Genomic DNA, 25,030 nt, shown 5'->3' on the forward strand with positions numbered 1-25,030 from the left:
GGGGTGAATCAAACGCGATTTCCATACTAAATTCATGCGTGTTTTAACATAGTTCCAGGGTACGGAAAATGATGAAACTTTGGATTCTGGCTCAGTTTTTAAAGTAAAATCAGAATACACTACCCGTCATAAATACGGACTCACTAAAATAAGTATTGCAACACTCAGCTGAATATTGAATCACCCTGAAAAGTTTAGCATCACCTCAAAACAGGTAATTTCACATTGCTATATCTCGAGATCCATACGACTTGCAAAGAAGCGATCTTCAGCAAAGTTGCTCAGGGGTTCAAGGACATCCGGAAAGCGATCAGTTTAGTTCGCGATTTTGCCGCTAGGTGGCGCAAGTGAGCATGTAAAATTGAGCATTTTGAACTAGTTCTAGCTTGTGATCCATAAGAGATAGAAAGTTCAGGTCTTCGGCAAAGTTGCTCAGGGGTTCAAGGACATCCGGAAAGCGATCAGTTTAGTTCGCGATTTTGCCGCTAGGTGGCGCTAGTGAGCATGCAAAATTGAGCATTTTGAACTAGTTCTAGCTTGTGATCCATAAGAGATAGAAAGTTCAGGTCTTCGGCAAAGTTGCTCAGGGGTTCAAGGACATCCGAAAAGGGAACAGTTTAGTTCGCGATTTTGCCGCTAGTGAGCATGCATTCAGATATGAAGTGTCACATGACATGAATCATTTGGATATAAATCATATCTGAAAAAATTGAACAAGAATGTAATCGGTCCTGAATTACTTGTGCATGAAGTGAATATTACCTTAAACACTTGACTATGAAGTGAATCAGACATGAATCACATGAAGTGATTCTCACCTGAAACACTTGAATATGAAGTGAATTGGACATGAGTCTCTTGGATATGGAGCTAGTCAAATCTGAAACACTTGAATATAAAGTGAATGAGACCTGAATGCCTTAAATTTGCTTCAACAATCAAACATCAATCACTTGGATATTGAACTTATCAAATCTGAAAAACGTACAGAAAGCGATTCAAATCACTTCAACTTCCAAATGTCAAAGGATTTCTGAACAGCATTCTGGAAATTCCATCTTATCAAATTCATAATGTTTAGGTACAGTCATCCCTCCAGAGTTTCCTGGATGCCCCTGACTTTCCGAACAACTTTGCCGAAGACTTAAACTTTCTATCTCATCTGGCTCGAAATATAGTATTTGTTTCATATATTTAATTAAATATGCGTACTAGTGTAACCTAGTGACAAATTAGGAACCAAACAATTTGATATTTGGATGTCCTTTACTTTATTTCTGTTCTTTACTTACTGGAGACTCGAATTTCCTATCTCTTGTGGATCGCAAGCTAGAACTAGTTCAAAATGCTCAGTTTTACATGCTCATTAGCGCCGCCTAGCGACAAAATCTCGAACCAAACTATCTGTCTCCCGGATGTCCTTGACTTTCTGAACAACTTTGCCGAAGACTCGAACTTTCTATCTCATGTGGATCAAAAGTTAGAACTAGTTTAAAATGCTCAATTTTGCATGCTCACTAGCGCCACCTAGCGGCGAAATCTACAACCTAACTGTTTGTCTTCCGGATCTACTTGGCCTTCTTAACAACTTCGCCGAAGACTCGAACTTTCTATCTCTTATGGATCACAAGCTAGAACTAGTTTGAAATGCTCAATTTTGCATGCTCACTAGCGCCACCTAGCGGCAAAATCGCGAACTAATCTGATCGCTTTCCGGATTTCCTTGAACCCTTGAGCAACTTTGCCGAAGACCCGAACTTTCTACCTCTTATGGACACAAGCTAGAACTAGTTCAAAATGCTCAATTTCACATGCTCACTAGCGCCACCTAGCGGCAAAATCGCGAACTAAACTGATCGCTTTCCGGATGTCCTTGAACCCCTGCGCAACTTTTCCGAAGACCCGAACTTTCTATCTCTTATGGATCACAAGCTAGAACTAGTTCAAAATGCTCAATTTTACATGCTCACTAGCGCCACCTAGTGGCAAAATCGCGAACTAAACTGTTCGCTTTTCGGATGTCCTTGATCCCCTGAGCAACTTTGCCGAAGACCCGAACTTTCTATCTCCTATGGATCACAAGCTAGAACTAGTTTGAAATGCTCAATTTTGCATGCTCACTAGCGCCACCTAGCGGCAAAATCGCGAACTAATCTGATCGCTTTCCGGATTTCCTTGAACCCTTGAGCAACTTTGCCGAAGACCCGAACTTTCTACCTCTTATGGACACAAGCTAGAACTAGTTCAAAATGCTAAATTTTACATGCTTACTAGCGCCACCTAGCGACAAAATCGCGAACTAATCTGTTCGCTTTCCGGATGTCCTTGAAACCCTGAGCAACATTGCCGAAGATCCGAACTTTCTATCTCTTATGGATCACAAGCTAGAACTAGTTTGAAATGCTCAATTTTGCATGCTCACTAGCGCCACCTAGCGGCGAGTAGTGTGTGATCCTTTGACCGTGACGCTTTCTCCTGCGGGGGCGGGTGAAGCGGTCAGACAGGATAAAACTTGTTACGCGCGCAGTGCAGTGGTGGGGGGAGAAAAGTGGCGTGATCCGCGATCTAATTTAGTAGTGTGTGATCCTTTGACCGTGACGCTTGCTCCTGCGGGAGCGGGTGAAGCGATCATGTTATGCGCGTAGTGCAGTGAAAAAGTGTATAGTATTTTGCGGTGAGCTCGGTGTGGCGACGGAAAAAAACAGCCTTACATCCAGGTAAAATCGTTCTTTATTATTATTTACTTACCAATTACCACTTGCAACTAAATACGTGCCAGGATCGAAAATTTAATTTTCGATTCGGGAAGTGTAAAAACATTTCATATATCCATTTGATATCTGGGTGTTTTTATGCGGGGCTTACTGTAAATGAAAATGACCTCAGAATGTGTGTGTATTTACTGCCATTCTTGAAATGGGTCGTTGGAATTTCAGTAGAGCTATCACCTTTCATCTCCCGGGCTAAAATTGTCTGCAGATATAAAGATATCGAAGGGTATCAATAAATACATGCATACAATTTTCTTCCATAAAAGCACTGCCGGTCAGTGGGAGGTGGATTGTATACACACACACACACACACACACACACACACTCACTAGCGCCACCTAGCGGCAAAATCGCGAACTAAACTGTTCGCTTTCCGGATGTCCTTGAACCCCTGAGCAACTTTGCCGAAGACCCGAACTTTCTATCTTTTATGGATCAGAAGCTAGAACTAGTTTGAAATGCTCAATTTTGCATGCTCACTTGCGCCACCTAGCGGCAAAATCGCGAACTAAACTGTTCGCTTTGCGGATGTCCTTGAACCCCTGAGCAACTTTGCTGAAGATCGCTCCTTTGCAAGTCGTAAGGATCTCGAGATATAGCAATGTGAATTACCTGTTTTGAGGTGATGCTAAACTTTTTGGGGGTGATTCATTATTCAGCTGAGTGTTGCAATACTTATTTTAGTGAGTCCGTATTTATGACGGGTAGTGTATATGTGAAACAGAATACCCCTAAACTAGCCAATTGTACGGTCAAAAGGAATTGTGTCCATATGTTTGAGCTGAATTTTGATGACGAATAATTCATTTTGATTTTTTTTTCGGTTCAGTAGCCATGTTCGCCACTTTCCATTATTGCCAGCAATCTCATTTATAGTCGGGTGATTTGCTAGTATCCATCGTATTAAGCATTGATCAGTGAGAACTGCAATATTCCCAGTATTGCAGTGAATGCTGCTGATACAACCCGATGCCAAACAGTTCTTTCTAAAAACGGCTTTAGCATTGTACAATAACATTTTGATAAATCTTGATCCCTTTTTGGAAATAATGCAAAGAAAATGCATCTTACCGTATTCTCAATCCGTCGTACCGTTTCCAACTCCGTCGCAATCAGTTTCTAGATTCGTCTCACAACTTACGGATCACTGTGATGTATTGAGTGATTAAAACACAACATATCAACGCTATAATAAAATGTTTTTTTCTAGAATATATAGATCTACGAACATCTCCCTTTATTCCTTCAGCATGATGGGATATACTAATTTCCTTTAAAATTCTTTGATCGTCATCAAAATTCAGCCCAAACATATGAACACAATTCCTTTTGACCGTGCAATTATGGCATTTGCTCACAGTGCAGCAAAAACAACACAATCAAAGCAACCGTATGTTTATGTCGAGCATCGCGCACACATTGATGCGCACAAACTTTTTTTTTCTCAGTACGACGGATTGAACTTTGTTTACATTCTCAATTATACGCAGTCGTTGAGGAAATTTCATAAAATTTCGTGAATTATAGAACTTTTACGGTGTGTGATTGGAATAAAATCCTCCAGTGAAGAAGTACGACAGTTTTCCATAGGGAAAATAAGTGCCCGGCGAAGTAAGTCACACAAGGAGGCGGGAAGAAATTTATATCATAGAGTGGTGTGACTGGTGTCGATCGTTAAGCATTTCCCTCAAATCTTGTTCGTCCATGCGATTTCGGTGAAAAAGTGGAAAGTGGATAATTAAACTGAAGTTATTTAACGAAATACAGTAGTTTTTTTTTGCATTTTTGGTGTACAAGTGTACAAACCATGACAGCTTTCACAAAATTACACTTGGAAAATGAATCTATGTTGCAGGTAAGTTGGAATATCTGCCGTAGTGGAACATTTTAGGTTTGATACGACGAGTAATAGCGCTTACGACGAAGTAGAAGGAAACCCTACCTGTCTTCTAGTTTAACATCTCAGATAAATAAGTTTAAAGAAAATTTGTTACTAGCGTCATCTTGCGAATAAATGGTCCATTAGTTTTGTAATTTGGCGAGTAATCCTGCCAAATAATCCTTGATCTTCTAAACAATTTTGTCGAAAACCCGAACATACTAGTACATACTAAAATGTGTAATAAGCATACACAATGCAATGCCTAGCCGAGAGCGCATTATTTATTAGGTATTCTCACCGAGAAGACGTGTAACTTTTTGGTTAGTCGTAAAACTGATAAATGATAATCAAAAAGTATAACTTTCAGTCAATTGGGAAGTCATTCCGTTGGAACCTATTGGCTATGCAATAAATCTTTGTTTTTATTCAGTAATAATTGTTATTGTTTATCGCACTCAGTCAAATATTAAATCCACCCACGAGCACCCTTGACATTGAAATAACCCAACTTAATCATTTAATTCTTGCATTCTCTCACCACTATAGCTAACAAGCCAACCGGAATGAAACGGAACCACAAAGAGCCGACCCAACTTTTAAGTAAAACTTCTATAGTCGGACAGGTCAACAGTAATTTGGTGCTTTAAAATCCATTGTCTTGATCTGTTAATGTCCGCTTCGTCGCTGGGCATCTTCCCATAACATTGACATACCCGAAAACAAGTCATAGATCATTCACCAGGTGCTGTTGATCCCATGTTGCTTCCATTATCACGTCTTTTAGTGACCTTCACCCGACCATCCGGCGGTCCAAAACTGACGGAATAGAAATTATCAATTCTGTCCACACGCTCTGGGTGAGATATGAAAAATGTGACCCTATTGACCATGGCGTTAGAAATATTTTACTTTTATCGTTGCAGTCAGAATGGACAATTTGAACGTTACTCAGCTGGCGGTCATTATAACGTAGAAGTTCAGAAGTCAAGATCAGTGTGAATCATACCTTTGTTTGAAATTGTTACATTTTATTATAAGGTATGATGTTTTCTCATATAAATGTCCACAAAGGTACGAAAGATGATCCAAAACAATGGAATTTTTCTGTGGACATACATGTAAGTAAAGACGATTGATTGATCATCGATCGATCTTTTACGGGTACAAATATGACGCTGTACCATAAGCGAAATGGAAACCCTTAATTACTGTCCAATTAAGAAATGACCTCTCTTTCCGTTCGTTCGGTAATGGACGCGATGGTCAAGTGACGCTCTCCATCCAGGGTAAAGGCGGTTTCGTTTTCTGTTTGTTTTTCTAATTATTGGCACAATTGTACGGAAAATGTGTATTGAACTCACGTACGCATGGACAAATTTGGTAATTGAAAATTGTGAGACAAAATTGATGAGTTGTGTTGTGCGAATTTGTGGTCTCTTCAAAAGTTATGTACCAAAAATCTAAAATAACAATTTTAGCGCTAAAAACCTCTATTTGTGTTCTGTGCTAGGCAACACATTATCCTTTTTTGGTAAAACTAAATTAAGTTGTTATTAACATTTTGTTATCACTATATTAAATTTAATTTGCCGTGCAATTCAGAAATTAACAGGTGATTTGAGTTCACCTGCTCATAAGATAAACAAACTGATTTTATAATGAACTTAACCACACCTTACCTAAATGTAAAGCATGAATCGTAGCAAAATAAGATTGCAACGATTTTTGTCTTAAATTATTATTTTGTTCGACATTTGTTCCAATAAATTCAATTACGGTATCCGAAATCGATCCGTTTCCCGCGCGCGCAAACAGTTGGTGTCTTCAGCAAAGTTCTTCAATAATTTGGCGATTGATCTGATAAGCGATCAATCCGATAGATGGCACTACAGTCATCTCTCCATCACTTGAAATTTAGACTCTTATCTAGGTGGTTGGTGTCTTTGGGAACGTTGTTCAGGTGGACAATTTCTATCTGATAGTGATTACATTCAAACATTTGTGACATTTTAAAGAAATTACTCTAATTCAAAATCCTGGTTGTATGCTTTGACGGCTCTATGGTAATGCGGCTTGTGTCGTTAGACACTTAAGCGCAACGTGTCATGGTTTTATTCCTGCTTCAGCCTTCGAAGCTTTTCGTGAAGTATGTTTCTCGGATGTGCCTGCCCGTTGTCTAATGTTGCTAAACTGCTGAAGACAATGTCCGTGTCTTTTTTGTTGAAATAGATATAGTGTGACACCTATAGTCATACAATAGTGGTCGGTAAGTAAAGCATGCGTCATCGTCATCAGTAGATATGTGCATTGATAGTTTAAAAGGTGGGTATGATAGTTTAAAAGGTGACATATAGAATTCTGGAACAAATTGTCATTGAAGCAACTTAACAGATGAATTTTAATTTCAATTTATCCCTGAGGGATTCCACGGAGGCATGCAAGTCGATTCTGATCGACCATTTCAAAAATATCTGAAACTTTGCACAGTTTTTCAGTTCCATCTAAATCGTCATTTTCCGATATCAAATCTTCAAGTTGAGTCACGACTAACTTTTCAAAAGGGTGTATGTGAAAATGGTTCAAAAATATTCAAAAAGCTGCACAGCAAAAACGGTTCGTTCGATTGTTAGACAACTAAAGAAACAAAGTTAGACAACTAAATAAAGATTCCAAAAAAAAAATACACACAGTAAAAAAAAAATTTTTTGCATTAAAAAACATCATATTTGTCACAAAAACTCAAATATCTCAAAACCCTATCGGAATACCAACGTAATTTTTTGAGGGAAAACGGTCCATTATATTAGCTATCTACCATAAAAATTTGGTGATGGTAAACCAATAAACAAAAAAGTTATGACATTTGAAATATTTCACAAATTTGACACTTAGTGAAAAATTATTTTTTTTTTTCATTGTTATTTTTTTTTTAGGACCGCAGTTTGTTGCTGAATTTTTTGTCAAGGGTACCACATGAGGTTAACAAGTTGTTTTCATGATATTTTATTTAATTATTCATAACTATTATAGCATCTATTAGAAAGTTAGACGCGATCCAGTGTTGTGATCTAAAGTCTTGATAGTGTCATATTTTTTATTGTACGTAACTGAAGAAAAATTCTCTCAATAGTGTTGAAACCTTTTGATAAAAGAAACCTATAAGAAATCTAATATTGAAGACAAAAGCTACAAAAAAAGTTTTCTATACAGGTATACGACTAGTTTACCTGCAAAAAGTTTACCTCGTAGAGCAAGGCGGGTCTATACCCAGGTGATCTAGTATACGTAAAGCAGGTCGGTTTTCTCGGCGCTGGTTTTCTCCACAAAGTTAAAATCTGATTACACCTGGGTATAGACCCGCCTTGGTAGAGAATAGACCTTGTTGATCATATTTGGAAAGTAACTTTAAGTAACTTCAACAACATCAAAAACATGATAGGTACATACCATGAACATACTCACGAAAAAGCTAAAAATATACTACCACTATGGTTATAAAAGATTTAATTGTAAAATTTTTCTTCAGTCAAGCAAACGACACCAAACTAGTCAGTAAAAACTTAAAAGTGATTTTGTTTATTAAAATCTAACGAGCAACATGAGTAGTCGCTTTCTCAACTGTTGCAGGCCGTTTGCAGAAAAAAAGTGTTCGAAAGAGCTACGAAATCTCTCCGAAAGCACCATAGATAAACTGAAAGCGGCTGGTTATGCTCCAATGTCTACATTGAATACAAATTTACGCATTTGTACGTCCTGCCGTTTAAACGTTGACAAACGGGCAATCTGTACATCATCGGTAGATCAGGTTGCAGGAAGTTCGAAAACAACAACAACTGAGGATGCACCGACAACAACTGAGGAGTTACCAGAAGTACCAAGTGCAGATAGTCTTGCCACGGTACCATCAGCGACATCTGTTTCAACAAATCAATCAGAAGATGAGTGCATCCAGAAGGTCAACATCGAACGCTTCAACGAAGGGATAGCTGGAATAAAAGTGACTCCGATTAAATGGACGAAGATGGGTTACGTCAATTATCCCGAGAAAAAATACCGTGAAATCAACGAAGCTGTACGAAGAAACCTCTTCAAATTAGGACCTGAGGATGTGGAAAATACAGACTACAATGAGGTAATTATGAATATGAAGGAAAGGTTCTCGAATCTAGCCACGACAAGGAAAGAAAAATTATTGATTTTGTCGATGATGCCAAGCTCGTGGTCTATTCAAGACGCCATTGATGAAATCAAAACCAATAGAAATACAGCAAAAGAGGCAAAACAATTCAAAAATAACTGTCTTGCAACCAAAAATGCTAGGTCGAGTACTTCATTAACAGATGAGACAAAAGAAAAAATAATTCAATATTTTGAAGACGATGAAGTAAGTAGAGCTATGCCTGGCCAAAAAGATTATGTATCTGTAAAAAAAGATGGAAAGCGTCAAGCAATCCAAAAACGATTAATGATGACTACTTTGAAAGAAGCGTATACACGCTTCAAGGAAATTAACGAAAATATTAAGGTAGGTTTTTCCTCATTTGCAAGCCTTCGTCCAAGACAATGCAAGCTTCTATCCAATTCAGGAACACATAATGTTTGTGTGTGCACAACACACGAAAATATTAACCTAATCTTACATAGTTTGAAAAGAATCAATTGAAAATACCTGGAGGTCGTAGACACAAAAGTCAATTGACTTTTGTGTCTACGACCTCCAGGTATTTTCAAAAACACCGTCGGCTGGTTAAGCCGTAATAGACATGACAACCCTAGTTGAAGAATCAATTTATCAAAGGATATTAAAATGTTAACTGGTAGTCTTTTGTGTGAAAATACAACATCAAATTGCTATCTACGATCTTGTTCGGATTGTCCAGATTCTTCATCATTGGAAAATACTTTATTCGCTGAGTTTGAAGAAAATTATATTGATCAGTTATCATTTGACCACGGATAGGTGTGACCTAGAAACTATTGTAAAACCTGTAGATGAGTTTGTGTCATTTTTTTGCTTGAAATTAGAAAGTTTAATTCCTCACGACTTTATTAAAACAGAGCAATCCCGCTTTTTAAAAAATACGAAAAACACATTACAAGATGGTGAATTTTTAGTCATTTGTGATTTTTCTGAAAACTATAGCTTTGTATTGCAAGATGAAGTGCAGTCCCACCGGTAGTTGTTCCGTTTCCGAGATTCTGACTATCAGCCGATGCAGACAAGTGGCCAACCTGTCCGGGCCCATCTTGATGAGTTTGGCTCCGATACCATCCTTGCCAGCGGCCTTGTTGTTCTTGAGCTGTTGAATGGCATCCTTAACTTCCCCCATCGTGGGAGCTGGTTGATTTCCGCTGTCCGCTGTGCTGACGTAGCCATCGCCTTCGCTGTCTTGACCTTCTGTGCCTGAGTTCTCTGCGCCATTCAGGTGTCCATCGTAGTGCTGCTTCCACCTTTCGATCACCTCGCGTCCGTCCGTCAAGATGCTCCCATCCTTGTCCCGGCACATCTCAGCTCGCGGCACGAAGCCTTTGCGGGATGTGTTGAGCTTCTGATAGAACTTCCGCGTTTCTTGAGAACGGTACAGCAACTCCATCTCTTGGCATCCACCTCTTCCAGGCGGCGCTTTTTGTCCCGGAATAGGCGGGTTTGCTGTTGCCAACCCTCTATATTCAATTCAATTCAATTCAATTCAATTTATTTCCGAATGTATACAATTAATGGTTACATCTACAAACCCTAATGAACTAATGTTCTTCTAAAGGGTTGTTGGAGATATTATCTTATCGATCTATAGTACAATATTAGACTAGCTATATAAACCAAGAAAAAAAGAAAACATCACAACACTAACGCACAATAAATCTATAAATATTGTTTTCGATGTACCTTATTAAATTGTGTTTGAAGCTACTGATTGTCTGAGTATTTTTAATATCTTCTGGCAGTTGATTAAACAAATGAGGTCCTATATTCGAAAATCTTCTCCTTCCTATCTCTGTCCTGAAGCTACTGCGTTGTAACAGGTGGGCGTTTCGGGTTCGATGTTGGTGTACAGCTGCGTTGAAGGACCAATTGTGGTGAAGATTGAAGTTATTCAGTATTTTAAACATAGTCATGCATATTCTGTAGGTGAAGAGCCCTCCGATTGGCAAAATATTATGGTCCATGGTATTATACAGCTCGCTGGTAGGATACAGGAACGGTAGACTGAAAACTGTTTTAAGACATCGGTTTTGTTGAACCTGTAACTCCTTCAAAAATGTATTGTACGACACACCCCAGGTCGCAATGCCGTATTGATACCGACTGTGCACAAATGCAAAATATATTTTGAGTAGCACTTGCTTCGGTACAAATCGTGAAAGTTTCCATAGAACTCCACATAACGATGAACAGTTTGTTACCAGTTCTCGTATGTGTACGTCCCAGTGTAGTTTTTCGTCTATATGTACGCATAGATATTTAAAGCTAGACACCTTCTCGATAATTTCTCCATTTATAGTCAGAATCGGGTACGGCAAAGCTTGTTCATCCTTGGCTCCAAATAGCATTATCTTTGTTTTTTTCAAATTCAACGAGAGAAGATTTTGTTCAAGATAGCTCGTCATAAGATGCAGGTCTTCTGACATAGTTTGATAGAGATCGGATACAGTATGGCATTTGTATGATATTGCAGTGTCATCAGCAAATAATCTAGGTTGACCTACGATTTGCAGGTTTGCGACGTCATTTACATAGATAAGGAACAACAAGGGACCGAGATTGCTGCCCTGCGGTACGCCACAATTGATAGTACAATATTGACTTCTTATTCCTGCAATTATAACTTGTTGTTGTCTATCAAGCAAGTGGCTACCCAATAGGTCATTGGCAATACCCCGGATTCCATACGCGTCTAGCTTTTTCAACAGATTTTTGTGATTGATAGTGTCGAAAGCTTTTGATAGGTCTAAGAACATAACTCCAGCAATCATCTCCTGATCCACCGATTGTGCCAGGTCATCACCAAGATCCAAAACAGCCACTTCAGTAGATGATCCTTGTCGAAAACCAAATTGGCGCTGATTGAGTAGTTTAGTGCTCTCCAAAAAGCAAAATAGACGTGTGTATAACAGTTTTTCGAATACCTTGTTGACCGCTGGTAGTACTGATATGGGTCTATAATTAGTTGGATTTGCAGGATCTCCTCCTTTAAAGATCGGATGAACAAGCGCTATTTTCAAACATTCAAGATAATTCTTTCACTGATGTTGTCATTGAAACAGGAACAAATTATGTGCGAAAGGACCAAACTATGTTGTTTGAGTGCAGTTATTGGGAAACCGTCAAATCCAATGGCTTTTGAGCCATCTAGCCTATTGATGACGTTCAACACTTCCGATTGAACAGCAGGTCTGATAAAAATTGATCTGCCCGATGTCTCCATGGTACGGAATTTATTTATATTGCCATCCGAATGTAGGTTGCTGGCGATGTTTGCTCCAATCGACGAAAAAAAGTTATTAAAGGCGTTTCCAACTGCATCGGATCTGCTTACTAATGTCCCATCTACTTCAAGTTTATATTGTTTTTGTTCACCAGCTCCTTTTCCCATCATGTCATTAATTCTACTCCATAATTGCTTAGGGTACGCGAGGAGAATAATTGTTGGTAATAGACAGATTTAGCACGTCGCTTGGCTTCAAACAGCTTTTGTTCCAAGTTTGAAAAATACTGTTTGAAATTTTTCCTAGCTTCCAGATATCGAAGTTAAACCAAGGACAATAATTCGCCTTCACTTTAACTTGGACCGTGTACGTCTTCGATAAAACCTGCTTGAGTCGCGCATAGCAGTCAGTAATGGCTACCAGTCTTTCATTAGGTTGCAGCGATGCGAAATCGTGAGAATCCAGAAACGATCGAAAATGTGCGTTCAACTGACTTATCTTATCAAGATCATGAGTTACAGAATGATCAAAATAACTATTAGCATCACCTAATGGATGGATTCTTAATTTACCATCGGACATCAACTTTTTAGCTGAGATACAAAGATTAAAGGAATTTTATCACTAGTGCCATCTAGTGGACTAATTTTCAATTATAGTTTAAACTGCCAAAGAGCCCTTCTTCTATTCTTCCAAAGTCCGCTGAATGGAACATGAGCTCAATTTTGGTACTACCAATTTTTTAGCTTATCAATAGCTTGAGATACAAAATGGTAGAAAATACAAGCGTCACCCAGCGTACTGATTCCCAATTAGATTCGCCGTCAGATAGCTCTTGATCTGCTGAACAGAGCCAGAGACACCAACCTTTTAGCAGCTAAGGTTCTTTGAGAACAAACTGGTGGTCCACATCAAAATTCAATTTTTGCCAATGAACAGTTCGGATTCCGACATGACCATTCGACCACTCATCACCTTTAACTTATAACAAATTTGATTCGTTCCAACAAATCTGATGGCTATTCTATTGGTCTTCCTCTTCTATACATAGAAAAAACATTTGACAGTGTTAGGCATGAAGGCTTAGTAGCATAATTTGTATTACTATAATTTTTCAACATACATTGTTAGAAAAATCCAAAGTAATCTGTCAAATCGTACACTTCAGGGTAAATATCAAAATTCCAGGTCTGAAAGACTTCCTGTAAGAACTGGTGTTATCAATATTATTCAATATTTTCACATGTGACTTACCTGAGTAACCTCCTTGTAAATCCTTATTTCTGGATGACACAGGCTTCTCCGCCAATGAACGAAGCCTGCGGGTCATCTGTAGTTGATTGCAAAATAGTTTGAACTTTTTTTTATACTTGCAAAAATGGAAGATTATGCGCGATGATTAATTATCGCAATAATTATGCGCATATGAAAAAACAAGACTATAAGAAAACATTGAAATGTTCAAACTGTACAATAGTATGTAAAATATGCATTACCTTTTTTGCCCTACCTCTTATACTAGAATCGGAACTGTAATTCGTCTCTGCATTTTCCTCTTATGGTATTAGAAAATGATATAACAGAACCTCCTGTTGCACAATTTTTAACACTATTGCTCCCTTTCTTTTCCCATCAATTTTCCCGGCTACCCGATTGATGTGGAACCTTCACAGTGCTTTCCAATACTGCTTAATGCCAATTACCCCTCCGGAACGCATTCCCTACTCTAAAATTACAAATCACGCCCTTCTTGGGTGCTCCATTCAGAATTGCGAGACAATGCGAAAGACATATTTCGCACGATCACGTTTAATCAACTGAGCTCAAGCCTGTGCCAAGACTGTCTGGATTCCAATTAACTATATCAATCAATCCGAGCGAAACATTATAACCGTTCACGCAAACCAGATATGAATCTAATCGCCGCTGCACTTTCTTGTAGTGCTTCCTCGATAGGCTTGTTACCATCTCTTCAGTTGAATTTGTTGAGTACTGGTTTTATGGATGGTTCAGCTGATCTGAATTGATTTGATATAAACTTCAACTGCAAGATAGAAGAAGAAATAATCAATACGTGGGTTACATAAAATCAAGATCGTACCTGCTGCCTTCACAATGAAAGAAAGTATAACACTTTGCAATATGACTACTAGAATATAAATATGAATATGAATATGAAATAAGTCGAGTCTAGTACACGACTCTGAAGACGGACTTACAGTTGAGGTCGAAATACGCGTATCTGTCAAAGGATACAAACTCTAGTGAAATCAAATTGTATAGTACAGGTCGGACTCGATTATCCGGAGTATCGATTTTTTTTTCACTCCGTATAATCGAATCACAAAGAAAAAAAAATTAAATCTTCGATAAAAGAACTTAAATAACATCTTTTTTTTCTTGTTTTATTTATATGATGCGGTGACGTAGCCAGAAATTATTTCTAGGAACAGTAGGAGTCTTTACAAGAAAAAAAAATTGTTTGACCAGCATACACAAAAAAACACTTTTTCAAACCCCCCTTTTCTTAAAAACGTTTAAAACTGCAAAACCATTCATATTGTATATTGCAATACCAATTATTTCAGATTTATGCATAAAAATTGAAAAACAAGAACATCAAAAACAAATTCCGGATAATCGAGTCTAAAGTTCCGGATAATCGAATCCCAGATAATCGAGTCCCCGGATAATCGAGTCTCCGGATAATCGAGTCAGACCTATACTTAGTTCGGGTTTTCATCGTCTTATGAAATACATGAAAGTCCCTGGCGAAGATGGAATTTTCTACATCCTGTTCAAGAGATTGTCAGAAACAAACTTATTGATCTTGGTTGATATATTTAACAAATGTTTTCAGAAGGCATATATTACTGACAAATGAAGGTTGTACCAATTTCAAAAAGAATCGAAAATTCTTCCGAAGCTTCTAGGTATCGTCTAATCAACTTGCTTTCCTCCATCAGTAAACTTTTTGGAATGGTCATTTTGAACAGAATAATGGTCCACATCAACGAAAATTCAATTTTGGCCAATGAACAGTTTGGACTCCGACATGGACATTCAACCATCCATCAACTTTTACGTGTAACAAATCGGAAGTCCATTCTACTGGACTTGCTCTTCTAGACATAGAAAAAACATTAGACGTGTTTGGCATGAATGCTTGATTGAAAAAAAAAACTTTAATTTTCCAACATACCTTGCTGCCACAATACAAAACTATTCGTCAAATGGTAGAATTTAGGTTAATTATTAGAGCTTCAAATATGAAAGCCTTCTTGTAAGAGCTGGTGTTCCTGAAGGCAGCATTTTAGAACCAATATTGTACAATATTTTCACATCTGGCTTACCTGACTTACCTCAGGGATGTCAAAAATCTTTGTTTGTGGATGGTACAGGCCCAGAAATTGTGTATGTTTGGTAAATGTCAATCAACTGCTGACACAAAAGATAATCGCATCAAATTACCCAATTTTTCAGAAATTCAACCTTGAGGTGAAATAATGTCATTTCTCAATCCTCCATCGGATTAATTACTTGACATCAACCGAAAGCGCATAAATAATCATGTGAGCATGTCTAAACTGCTTCGATGCACCGCTGTTCACACTCTAACGAACAGCTTAGCTTTGCTCCTCAGCAGCACACACGTGTTTAAAGTCGACCAATAGAAACAACAGCCCAATCTGCATGGTTTAATAGGCATAAAAAATCATTGACACTATCATCACCATCTGATCGCGAAAGATCGCGAATGTAGCCATGCATGGAAAACCGAAAACGTTTCATAACATTACACGCCTTTGATCTAACTAGTGGCACTTTAGCACATTCCAAAGCTAAGCTTGAGATAAGCAACGAATCGGAGAAGTACAAAGTACCTACTGATCAGTTTTTGTTTTGTTTCGGACGCCCCCTCAGCAGTACGTCAAGTGCGCGAGAAAATTTCGGTGAAATGTAGATCAATTGTATGCAGCAAAAAGTGGTCATTTTAACAAACAAAAAACATTCAACGCAAAACCGGTCATTATGAAAAATGAAATGCACGATGAATTCGACTACCAGAGCAATCGACACCAACAAATCGGAACTAAATGCCACCGCCGTCCGGCGCACGTAGGAGTAACTGGAACAAATTCGTGGGCATAATTTCAAATTGTAAAAGTGAGATTTTTGATCCCGTCATGTTTTTGAGAATAGTTATTTCAGGACACCACAGAATCAAGGATCGATATTTTTAAGACAATAGTTTAACTCCTTAAGATTTAATACAACATAGAATTAAATAAAATGAAATAATCTCCAAATTACATAACGCTTCTGGAAGAAGAAGGTGATATGTTTGGCTGTGAAGGTCGGTAAAAATATAGTGCAGTTACAAAACTCTAAACATTTTACAATTTTCCACTCTTTCGCAATACTTATTCTGTAAAATGTAACTTCCTGATTACACCTTAACTCTAGTCCATATCTCTATACGTGGTACTATGCGTTTTCCCTAGTGAAAGCTTAAAAAACTAATCTTGCCATAATCTCGAGGATTGTTTCTTCAGTGACTGAAAATTAATTCTTTCTGATTATAAGATTCTGACAATTTACGCCGTCTTCAGCCAAGAAGCACAAAATAAACATGCATTACATTAGATAATGGGTACACGTAACAACCAGTGGAGCAGTGAAATTTTTTTCTTTCGATTGGAGCGGAAATCGAACAATGCGCCTAAATGACTGATGACATTAGCCGAATGACCACGAATCCTTAGTAAAGCCGGTTGAAAACCATTTGTAACACCATCGTAACCTTCCATATTAAAAAAAGGAAAATAATTTGAAATAAAAATATTATGCTGAAATATGTCTACAATAATGTCCTTGCTGGCAACGCTACTGGTATATATCCCATTATATTTTAAAATTCTATACATATCTTCTTCTTCTTCGCATTAACGTCCTCGCTGGGACATAGGCTGCTTCTCAGCTTAGTTTTCTTATGAGCACTTCCATAGTTATTAAGTGAGAGATTTCTTTGCCAAAGTTGCTTTTTCTTGCATTCGTACCTCGTGTGGCAGGTACGATGATACTCTCAGAAGTCAAGGAAATTTTCATTATGAAAAAATCCTGGATTGACCGGGAATCGAACCCAGACACCTTCAGCATGGCTTTGCTTTGTATCCGTGGACTCTAACCACTCGGCCAATGAAGGACCCCCATTCTATACCTAAATGCAGTATGGAAAACAAATCAATTAATAATCTTGGAGGTGTTCCTTGTCATATATTCTTGTCCCTTCGATTTGTATCTTCATATCTTCGACATTGTTCATTTAGCCCCTTCACAAGCCCTTTCCTACTAAAAAAACATTAGTTTTATCTCGGGTTCTCTATCATTGACATTAAAAAACCACGGAATTTTGTCATCAAAACAAATATGGTTTTATTAAAAAAAGTATGTAAAGAAGAACCCATCCTAGATACGTCTATGTCATAAAAATACATAATACATAAAAAATACATAATGATGTATTAATGTAAATTCTGTTCGTTACAACCACAATAGAAACTGTAAAAAAATGTCTTTCCATTTTTTAATCAACTCAACTTATATTATACACATACTAAATTCGCCTTTTCAGAGCCCCTCCTGGCTACACTACTTGTCCGTCAATCGAAAGGCATTGTTTTTTTTTTTTTGATATTTCGACATGTAGAATCTAACAAAAATAGTCCGGTTGAAAACCCCGGGCAAAACTATCGTGAATTGACGCTTATATTGAGCTGTTCGGTAATCCAATCCGCATGGTTATTAAATTAATTAACTCATTACGCGTGGTAAAGATGGACAAATTATGGGTGAAATTATGAAAAAAAATCCACGTGCCAGCCGAGCACGTAGATTTTTTTCATAATTTCACCCATAATTTGTCCATCTTTACCACGCGTAATGAGTTGATTAATTTAACACTATCGTGACCTTCCCTTGTAAGAATTTATCCGAGAATTTATTATGAAATTCTTTCAAGAAATGTCCAGTTTATTTTTTCAAGAGTTTTACTATGCAGTTTTGTAATAGTTCTTCATATTGCTAATACGGCTTTAGGACATTTCGTCGAATGACATTTGGTCGAATGACATTTGATCGAATGACATTTGGTCGAAAGGACATTTGGTCGAATGGACATTTGGTCGAATTGTTTTGGAACATATATTTTGGTCGAATGAAGCTTAGTTGAACGGAAATTTGGATGAAATCTTATTTTGAAATAGTTTATTGAAAGATCATTTGGTAAAATTGGATATTGTTTTCTGAATATTCATAAGATGGATAACACAAAGTTGGTAAGATAACGTATTCTTTTGAATGGTCTGAATCATTAGCTGTTGTTGAATAAAACATGGGACATTTTATGTAGTTTTATTTTTAAATTTTTCAAATGAACTTTCCAGAAGTAGTTTTTGTTTTGTACATTGACTGAAATATTAAGCTCTAGTGGATTTATTATTCTTTGAGAATATCATCATTCTTTGAAAAACTGCTCAACAAGTTTTTTATTTTATTACTCAACGATGTGAGCTTCATGTTTTCATTATTTATTATTCTTTTGATATGTCATCGTTCTTCGTAATGAACTGCTGATCTTCATCTGATGGAAGCATTCGAAGAGAGTGCTCCGGATCTTTCTTTGAATTCTGGGTCTTGCAGCTTACGGACGTGGGTAAGATTTTTGAATGCGGGAATTGAAGCGGGCAGAAATTTTTTTTTGTAGAAAACCTTCATGGCGAAGTGAATGTTAGGTGTCTGTAATTCTGCTTATGGTAATTTAGCGTATTGTGAATTCCAGCTTAAGAACATTCCTCAGGCAAATATATGGCTTGTTTTTAATTATGAATCGTGGTTTACGGCTAACCAGCCGAGTGGAAGTTTAACAACTACCGAAAAGCTAAACATTACAAATAATTTGCAATTGGATTAGATCTAATCCAATTGCAAATTATATGTAATGTTTAGCTTTTCGGTAGTTGTTAAATATATGGCTCTTCTGACAGTGTTGATGATCTCGAGTGAATAACAGAGTGTGTAGTAGAAGCTTTGAATTATTAAAAATGAAAATTGTGCTAATTCCATGTGTCCGGTAAGGGAAGACAAGTTGACTGAGATGACAAAAGTTGGCTTGCTTACATTTTAGTTCAGCTTATCTGGAATCGCAGACCATGTCTGAACGAATAATTACTATCTTCTCCACGAAATGTCGGTTCGAAAAAATATCATATGCTTTCTGTTGCAACTAAACCTTTTCGACCAAATGTCCATTCGACGAAATTTCCGTTCGACGAAATGTACTTTCGACCAAACGTCATTCGACTAAATGTCATTCGACCAAATGTCTTTCGACCAAATGTCATAGATTCTGCTTATACATATCTAATTGTTTAAATTTTTTCCATAGATTCTATTATTAAACTTGGTCAAAACTGATCACAATGGAGTCGATTTTCACGGACCTTTCCACATTTTTTTTTAAGTATTTCTTCCCCAAGGATTTTTTCGGGAATATTTCAATACATTTTTTAACCAATACTCCAATTATTTCTAGCTCTATGCGTTCCTCCAGAAATTCTGTAAGAAGATGTTGCAGCGATTCCACCAAGAAATTTTCTATAGCATAATAGAATTCACATCTGAACTTCTTAAATCATGCTTACAATACAATAATGAACACATGAGAGTTCCTTGAAATTGTTCTGGAACATAACTAAGGATTTCTCCAGAGGTTCATTCCAAACATTTCTCCTAGATTTTTTCCGGGTTTTTCTCCGTCGAATATTCCAGAAAGTAATTTTCAAGATTTCCTTCAGCGCAAATTTTCAAAAAAAAAGAAACATATTTTCACCAGTTATTCCTTGAAAAAATCTGCAGTTAACCTGCCACCTGGGACTAAGTGCGCTTCCCAGCTTATTGTTTTACTACAATTCCACAGTTATTTACAGAGAGCTTTTGTCAAAGTTACATTGTATATTCGCATTGCTGGTTCTATGCTGTTAAGGCAAAGGAAATTCCTGAACTATTCCCTGGACTATAAATACATCTCTCAACTATAAAAATGCTTATACAGTCATCTCTCCCTTACTCGATATTGAAGGGACCATCGAGTTAGGGAGGTATCGAGTTACAGAACACAAAAGCAGTGCAACTGCGTTCCGTCGAGTTAGCCATGAAAACTAACTTTTACTATGGTACTCTAACTCGATATCGAGATACGGAATATCGAGTAAGAGAGAGATAAGCCGAAGAATAGGCTTTGTTCTAATAGGGAAGTAAAGCTAAAAAAATCGGTCTTTTATCACGGTCTATTAGAATTCACGCCAAAAACAGAAGTAGGACCAAGCAGTTTTGTTTCAAATTTGACAGGATTCCTTTGAAAGGCAAGCTGCCGTGAATCGCAAGTCAGTCCCATCTGTAAAAAGTAGGCATTGAGAAAATGGACTGAGAAGTTTTCCATACGAATAATCAAAACATTCCAGATGACTGAAGTATGTTTGAATCCTAATGAAACTTTCACAATTTGCTTTTCAATTCAATATACCTTTCCGAGTAAAATATAAAAATGACCAAAACTTGATTCATATTTGTGTGGTGTACGGTGTGGAAATCTGTAGTGGGGCTGATATGCGATTACATTTCAAGATGGGACAATTCGACTTGGTATTTTTTCCTATTTTTTATAGAACAAAATGTGTTGTCCTCGTTAGCCCAGTTGAAAGGCCATTGATTAAAATGTTGAAAATTTGATATCAATCTATTTTGATGAAAATGCAGATGGGACTGACTTGCGATTCACGGCAGCAAGGGTCTCACAAATTTATATGATTTAAAAATGTTTACCTATAACGGCATATTTTACGACACATTACTCACTGGGTAGAGGAAAGGGTGCCAGCAACGATTAATTTATAATAAATAGGCTAGAATTGTTCACGCATAACTTATGATATCGCCCCAAAAACCATCAGTAACCGAGTGTGTAGCTCTTTGTTTTAAGCAAAATAATAAATCAAGATAAAAAATTATCGCCCATCGAACGATAGAGGTGAATCTGCTTCTTCACAGTAGCAATTGGTTCAACCTAATCTGTAAATCCACTCGTTTTGTCAATAAAAACAAGCTACACACCATGGTTACCAAATGTTTTAGGGCGAAATCAATAAACTAAACCACAGAGTTTTGCAAACAAGCACACAGTTCGACGAAAAGTGTAAATTTCTGAGACATATAATGCACATAATTGGAAGCGTGGAATATCATGGATATTTACAGATATGTCCATGTAACTTCATTTATATGTCATTAATCCAGCAAGAATTCTTGTTTGCAAATAAGCACACAGTTCGACCGAAACGTGTAAATTTCTGAGACATATAATGCACATAATTGGAGCGTGGAATATCATGGATATTTACATGATATGTCATGTAAACTTCAATTATATGTCATGTAATCCAGCAAGATTCTGTGTGGTTACATGACATATAACACATTTTTACATGATTTCAGGCTTAAATTTACATGACGTCATGTTTACATCGCATAAATGAAGTTTACATGACGTGTAATCTTCATTATTTTTAACTGTGCATAAGCGCAAAGAATAATGTTGGCTAAGTTTGACTCAAATTACTGCTGTGTGCACCGTGCCGTCTAGTAATGTGATGCAATATGCGATGTGACTGGACCGGATCAAACCAGCAGCACTCTAGCGCCGTGAAGTCAACGCGAACATGCTTCCTGTACAGAAGGGGCCCGTTTGGTAGAAATGGTCGGTTACCGAATTTTCGCGCTGTCACTTACGACCAGACAGCAACAGCGCGGGGTAAAATGCGATTATGGTCAGAAGAAATAATAGCCAAAACTCAGCCGTCATAAAGCGACGACGAAAGGTAAAATATATACGCTTATTTGTGGGCACGACTGACACTACTTAAGTATGCAATCGGTGCACTGTATCAGCGTTTTGTACAACACAAATCGGCAGTCAAAACAGAGCACATGAAATTCATAGGCTGGACGGTTGATTTATGGTTCAGTGGATGGATTTGTGAGTCATTTACATTACGGGATGGAACCAAAAAATGATGGATGTGTCAGTTGTTTTCAAGATTGAGAGATACTGTTATAATAACATTATTAGGTGGTGAAAGATAACTCGTTATGTTTGATTTGGGTAAATGGGAAATTCTTCTCCACTAGATTACATCTTTGGGTTATTTACGCATTCGTTCAATGAGTTCCAGATAAAGCTAATCTTTGAAGGGCTGATCATTTACAGAAATATCGAGAGGAAACATTATCATTGGTCTGATTCTTTTCCAATGAGAAGCATGGGACGAGACCATGATGCCTGATTTGTGAAAGGCTGCTGAAGATGACACTTACGCTAAGAGGCAATTGCAATATAGCCATTTTTTTTCTGTAAAGTGTTTCTGCAATTTGGTGATAGCGTAGAGCAATTGAAGACCCCTGATGTCATCATATCTTATCTACATTGACTTTTGCATTTTAAGACCATTAATGTCAACATATTGACCTTTGCGAAAAGAAGTCGAAGCTGTGTATCAATTATAAACTAACATGTGAATGGAAAGAACATCCTTCGCAAATCGATGCTCCTCTCATTCAGCCCTGGCATATTTAGAATAATTTCCATAAATTTCAATCATTGACAGGTATACTTCAACTGAGTTTTAAGACAGTTTATTTTATGATAGCTCCATTAAGTATAAATTTTAACAGAATTAAAGGAAGATTTTTGCAAACGACCTTTTTTTTTGTTTGGTAAGGTTGTGTGGCGTACTTAATGATTGAGCCCCAGAATTTGAACTCAATCACTTTAGCATGATTTTCTTTATAGCAGATCTTATCGAAGATCCGTCATGTCCAAGTATCCATATCCTAATTAAGTATTGTTTTGATATTTCTAATCGTGGAATCGATCACATATTCTACAATGATAAACTTCTTAAACTTATCCCATTCCATTTTACCTCATTCGTAATTTTTTTTTATTGCGATCTCTTTGCATGAATAATCTTTTCCATCTGGTGCCTCCACGTTACTCTTCTCATATGCAATTGATCCGAAAAGTGCACCAATTATCGCCATTGGTTCAATTACTGCTCTGTATGCCACATTCCATAAAAGTCCTCACCATACTGCAATGCAGCGGTCCTTCGGTGGAATCTATAAATGACCATCACGACCAGAGGTGTGGTGCGATCATTGGCGTAGGAACAGGGGGGGGCCAGGGGGGCCTGGCCCCCTCCAGAATCATCCAGGCCCCCCCCCAGAAAATTTTGATGATAATAAAAATGAAAATTTTAACAAAAACTATTTAACATGAAGCGAAATCTTCTGATTCAATGTACATGACTCTTGTTATTGACAAAAATCTCTTCTATAGTAACGTTATTTTATGTTGAACATCTATAGTGATGAAACCTCGCTTGTCTTATACAACATCAGCGTGGCGGTCTGACTTCGGTGAATCGCGCGACAACCGAAATCTTAACCGTCCGGCCGTCGATTGAATGGTTATTTGTTAGAAATAGCTTCTTGTTGTTTGCGATAAGCGACATTTTTCGACATTTCCGTTGCAAAAAATATCGTGGTACAAAAAAAGGCAATATCCGGGAAATTGGTTTCCCAAAATTCGTTTTTTTTTCTGAATAATCCAAATAAATGCTGTTTCAGCATAAAGCAGCACATTCACTGCATTATAATTTCTAATGTTTTTGGGGGATACCCTGCTCAAGGTAATGTCCGAAAAAAAAATGAGAAAATTTACAAAATTACTAAAGGAATTTCTCAGACAGTACATAGCGGGAATTTTTGTCGAAAAATAAGCCTTGACTTTCAAAAAATTTCGGCATGGCCAAGTTTTCTAAAATTTTCCAAAAAACTTTTCGACAGTCTTTATGAAATTTAAGTATGATAAAACTCTTAAAGAAATATTGAAAGGTGGCTTCAGAAATTTTGAAAATCTCTTGAAAATTAGTCGAGTAATATTGAGGGACTTGTTCATACTTTCAAAGCAATTTCCACCTGATGGACATTCGTTCTATGTCTACTATTTATTAGAAAACTGATTCCGGAATATAATCCCGGATTTACAAAAAAAAATGTTACCTAATCTCTTAAAAGTTCAGCATTCCTCTAAAAATAATTGATTCCGTCAAATCTTATACTGAGATATTTCGCTGAAAGTTGTATAAGAAATTCTTCTGTTCCTTCAAATAGTTTTCCCAAAAAAATGGTTACTAATTCTTTCACGAAGTTTATCAAAAGCCCTTGAGATATATATCTAAAATACATACAAAAATTGCGTCAAAAAATCTCTTATGTTTTCCTTTTCTAGAAATTTTGCTTCAAGTCCCCGGATTATTCAAGAATTGAAAAGAAAATTGTTTTTGGAATGTCTCTTGCCTGCAAATCTTCGGAGGAAATTAGTTGAACAACTCCAGGAAATTTTTGCTTCCAAAATAAGCATAGCGGTAAACAAATCTGTAGAGAACCATGTAGCGAAATAACAGGGAAGGGAGTGAGGATTTATTAAGATATTCATAAAGACATTTGTATTGATCTTCCTTTAAAAAACTTCTTCAGAAATAATTTTACTAGTTTTTGGCAGAATCCATATTTTTGGTTTGCATTTTTCAGCGAGGGCGGAATTTTAGGAGGCTTTTTGGCAGAATTCCAGAAGACAAGAAGTCAAGGAAGGATAGATTCCAAAGACAATTTCCAAAGAAGATTCTGATGGAACTTCTTGAGAAATTTGTTTTATTTGTAAATTCATTAGAGAGGTTGCAACTATCCTGTAATTTTTCAGGTTATAAATAATAAGGACTGTTCATTTTATAAAGAGGACACTTTGTTTATGCTATATCTTTTAGATTT

The sequence above is a fragment of the Aedes aegypti genome, chromosome 3 (genome assembly GCF_002204515.2).
Source record: "Aedes aegypti strain LVP_AGWG chromosome 3, AaegL5.0 Primary Assembly, whole genome shotgun sequence".
NCBI classification, from domain to species: Eukaryota; Metazoa; Arthropoda; class Insecta; order Diptera; family Culicidae; genus Aedes; species Aedes aegypti.